This window comes from Penaeus vannamei, chromosome 1, assembly GCF_042767895.1.
Source record: "Penaeus vannamei isolate JL-2024 chromosome 1, ASM4276789v1, whole genome shotgun sequence".
Lineage (NCBI taxonomy): Eukaryota > Metazoa > Arthropoda > Malacostraca > Decapoda > Penaeidae > Penaeus > Penaeus vannamei.
The window spans coordinates 37207177-37212176 of NC_091549.1; the positions used below are offsets into that span (position 1 = coordinate 37207177).

The window sequence follows — 5000 nt, forward strand, 5'->3', positions numbered from 1 at the left end:
GACAAAGACGCTGGATAAACACTACGTAACGCGACACCTGCGCAGATGTTCCTTCCCTTTTATTCTTGATTCTTTACTGCCTTTAGTCCGTACACACAAAAGGCTGCATCTTTATTCATGTCCATAATCAAAAGAACACACAGAAACAGAGGTAAAAGTGTCCACTCCATGTTCACTCTGTTCAGGCCGAGTTCTCCCAGTCCCACTCCAGCCAGGCGAGGGCCGAGAGGCGAGCGCACCTTCTCGCCTTCCCCTCGACCTCCTCGATGGCCTGTTGTGCGCCGGTAATGACATGTCGTGGCGGCCCTCGTTATTTTCTATCACCGTAGACTTAGGGCGGGCGGAGTGGCTTCTACAGGTCGCACTTCCCTCCACTCTGCTCTAACGACTTCGTTCACGACTATGCTAACGAGCTGCGCGCTTGCAAGACCCCCTCCCCCTCCCCTATAGCCTCGTGCCAAATACCACATCTAATCAACTTCGCGCATAACCTTTCGCCCAAGGGAGTCCCATTTCGCCGAGGCTCACAAGGCACAGCCGCCTCCGTTAATGCAAGCAGAGCGACCTGCTCCGCTCTCGACGGAAGGGCGGGGAGGCCTAAATTTCACTCCCGTTTTACCGATGCACGGGGTCTGATCAGGGCAGCCAATGTAAACACAACTAGGTGAGACCTATGACCCGCCAGAAGGAGGCGGGTGATGGAGGGGGTCGCGGCAGGGCCATGTCAACACTTAGAAACGGGCGTTCCACAGCACACTATTTTTAACGCCTCCACGCCCCTTAACAGCCCGTAATCCCCCCAGGCTGACCACTTCCGGCACTGTGAGTCACTTCGCCGCAGATGTATGTAACGCAGATGCTCTCTCTCTCGACGTGCCCGCTGCAAAACACGCGTTCGCCCTCTTTCCCCTAAACATTTTTCTTCCGCTGACACTAAATGCTCGCCTTGAAATAGCCCTTGACTGCCGCTGCACCTGGAGGACTCAATCAAGGACTAGGTGAGTCATTCACCTGTGTGTGTGTGAGTCAAGCTGGGCTTACTGGACTTTCGTGAACAGCCTCGGCTTTTGAGAGCAGGGCAAAGGGACAATGGTCTCACTGTCTGAAACTCTCTCTCCCTCTCTCTTTCTTTCTCTTTCTCTCTCTCTCTCTCACTCCCACATTCACTCTCTCTCTCTTCCTCATTCAATCTCTCTCCCCCCCCCTCTCTCCCTCTCTCCCTCTCTCTCTCTCTCTCTCTCTCTCACCCACTCACTCTCCTCACTCACTCTCGCTTCACTCACCACTCACTCTCCACTCACTCACTCTCCTCACTCCTTAATTCCTCTCTCCCTCCCTCATTTTTTTCTTATCTCTCTCTTTCCCTCCTTCATTTCTCTCTCTTCTCTCTCTCTCTCTCTCTCTCTCTCTCTCCTCTCTCTCTCTCTCTCTCTCTCACTAACTCACTCTCTCTCTCTCTCTCACTCTCTCTCTCTCTCACTCTCTCACTCACCCACTCACTAACTCACCCACTCACTAACTCACCCACTCACTAACTCACCCACTCACTAACTCACCCACTCACTAACTCACCCACTCACTAACTCACCCACTCACTAACTCACCCACTCACTAACTCACTCTCTCCCTCACTTATTTTTTCTTTATCTCTCTCTCTCTCTCCCTCCTCCACTCCTCTCTGTCTCTCTCTCTCTCTCCCTCCCTCACTCACTCTCTCTTACTTACTCACTCTTTCTCCCTTCCTCATTCACTCTCTCTCTCTTTCTCCCTCATTCACTCACTCACCTCCCTCATTACTCTTACTCTTACTCTTTCTCTCTCTCTCTCTCTTTTCTCTCTTCTCCCTCCCCCTCACTGAAAACCCCTGTTTTTCCCATTCTCCTCCCTCTTTCTCTCTCACCCCCCCCCCCCTTTACCTCCTGAAAACACGTCCCCCGGCGCCGTGAGCGCTGGGACACCACACCCTCGGAGCGGCCACTGCTGTCCTTTCCTGGCGCCATGACTCACACCCCGACCATTTTAGGACACTCCCCCCCCCCCTCCTCTATGATCGCCCCTTCCTCACCTTCTCCGTCTCGAGGTGGCTTGGAACATGGTCCTTAGTCACACGGGCTTTCTAACGATGGTATTTTAATTGAGTTTCTAACGTGGCGGTGTTTTGGAATTAAGTGTTGTTTTGCGATTTCGTGGCGCGTGGGAATCACGAAGAAAAGTAGGAACGAAAAGATGAAACCGTAAGAGGAAAGGAAACCGAAGATGCTAATCTAAAACACGTGCTTGAATGTCTACGTTTCATTCATGAAATCCGAACCCCGACCATGCGGCTGATAGCTAAGTGCAACTGTAAAAAAAAATAAAACTGATAGCACAAAGCCATTGAAAAAAAGGAAAATAAAAGAATAAAAACTATCCAGTTACAAAGGATAATCACTTCTCCGCCTTCTAATACACAGGCGAGGCAGCATCTCCTCCCTGCCTTCCAAAGCGCGTTTTTTTTTTCTCTCTCTCTCTGCGGAGAAACTAAAGATATGCTTACGAAACACAGGGAAGATCGCCTGCAAGCCATGCTCTGCATATCAAATACGACAGGGCTCTGGGCGCGACCTCCGCTCTGCCGGGCGAGGGCGACGCGGGAAGGAAGAAGAGGCGGATGGGAAATAAGCGAAGGGACGATATCTGGAGCAAGGTGGACTGTACACAAGACACGTAAAAATCCATCAATCGGCAATCCTATTTCTTTAGGTTTAAGAAAAAAAGTCCACTAGACTGCCCTCTCTTGACACGACCCCAACATTCCACCCTAGTCATTCCAGAAATAGAGAAAGAAGGCAGTGCCGTAGCTCTGTTCTTCAGTCACCGCAAGAAGAACAAGTTATTCGTGCATCCTACCTGCCCCCCCCCCCCACCTGGCCGCAAGTATGTGTGTCTCACCTCAGCCACAGAGCTAGAGATGATCTAATCACACTTGCACCCGCGTGAGGCTTGCGGAGAAGAGACTACATGCTCTCCCTTCGTGTCTGTCGGGACACTACGAGCTACACTTTAGGGACATTGCAAGCTACACTTTATCTACCGTGATTAGCAATGGCGTGCATTCTTTTTTATTAACTATGATCATTTTTAGTGCTTTAGAGTGTTTAGCTTTGTGATTACATACCGGCATAAAAGCAATCAACGCCCATTGCTTCACGTGGCAAAGTGTGGCTGCTGCGAGATTTTTCACCGAAAAAAAATGTTAGCGAGATGCACGTGTAACACGACACTAAATATAAAACCGCGCACGTGAACAGTCACGTTTACGTTTACTCTGAACGTAATACAATCCTAAAATTGTCTCCAATAAACGCGAACTGACAACATTAACGACACTCACTAGGCGACGGTAGCCATCGTAAACAAATCTGAGCAGACACTCTGCCAACACCTTCTCGACGCCACTAACAACACGACGCTACTGAACCTTCAACCTGCGCGTGACACCCTTTATATTGTGCTATGCCCTGGCCTTCTCTACTCCCCCCCCCTCACCCCGCCGCTTCCTAACCCCTCACGGCCACCTGCAAAGACTGATGTCATACGCCCTTCCCCCCCCCCCCAACCCCCTCTGTTGACGTCGACGCCAGAGGATCGTGCGGCCGCGAGCTTCCGTCATGCAGACCAAAACCCATCTGTCTCCTTTGCATGTCGCCGCTTTTAGAGATATATATATTTTTTCCGGAGAAGACATAACGGCAAAAAATAGCCTGCGCGATCTCTCTTCCCCTCCCCTTCGCGCGCGCATAAACACACACACTTATACACATGTTCCCGGGAAGGTCAGAGGTAAGCGAATGAAAGGTCTGATGGGTGGGGGGGGGAGGGAGCAACAAGTCTGTGGGTGCAAGAGAGAAAAGTGGGAAGGAGGGGAGGTAGATTTTTGGAGAGAGAGAGAGAGAGAGAGAGAGAGAGAGAGAGAGAGAGAGAGAGAGAGAGAGAGAGAGAGAGAGAGAGAGAGAAGAGAGAGAGAGAGAGAGAGAAAGAGAGAGAGAGAGGACATAGAGAGAGAGAGAGAGAGAGACTAGAGAGAGAGAGAGAGAGAGAGAGAGAGAGAGAGAGAGAGAGAGAGAGAGAGAGAGAGAGAGAGAGAGAGAGAGAGAGAGAGAGAGAGAGAGAGAGAGAAACTTGGCACTGCCGAGGTCGCTCCATGTAAGATTAAATATCCGATGACAGACTTGGCGTAAAATAGCGACCTTACCCCGGGACAAAACAATAAGTAAACGAAGCTGAAAAAACAAAAGTGTGCGTGTGGGGAGACGGGTGAGGGAGGAGGGAGGAAGGGAGGAGGGAGAGGGAAGGGGAGGGGAGAGGGAAGGAAGAGGAGGGGAGAGGGAAGGAAGAGGAGGGGAGAGGAAAGGGGAGAAGGGAGAGGGGAGAGGGAAGGGGAGAGGGAGGGTCAAGGAGGAAAAATATACAGCACAAAACTCTCTTTTTTAAATACACACCTACTACCAGATATCCTATTCATAAAAAAAGATAACCAAGATAATTTCCCTGAAGGCGAAGACAAATCAGACGATGAATAACCGAAAATGAGTAATGATAATTTACTCAACTCGGGGAAGGGATGTGACGTCAGAAATTTGTGACGTCATTAGTATCCTCCACACTGCGCTGAATAACGAAGTAAATTTAACTATAATGTAAGAGTCAAGTAGCTGCTATTGTTGTCTAGATAGATGATGGAAACTATCATATAATATAGGCAGAACGATAAAGAGACAGAAAGACAGATATAGAGATATAGAGAGATAGAGACATGTACACTCGGTCGCTCGTGGCCTCGTCTTTCACATGTTAATTATAAACTGCTTAACGGTGTATCACTACTGGCAAACAAATGCAAATAGTAAAAATGACAATCGATGTACCTGAAGCATCTCCAGAAAAAAAATCTGAGAATATCTTAAAATACATCATAACCAGTGAGTGACGGACAGGTTGTGACGTCACGGCGGGATGAG

The 5000-nt window shown here is 49.5% G+C and overlaps 1 protein-coding gene across 22 annotated transcripts in view; it reads right to left on the reverse strand.

The window, feature by feature from the left end:
* Positions 1–5000, reverse strand: part of by (focal adhesion protein tensin) — a 690412-nt gene that overhangs the window by 17553 nt on the left and 667859 nt on the right. The gene's annotated exons all lie outside the window — the stretch shown is intronic.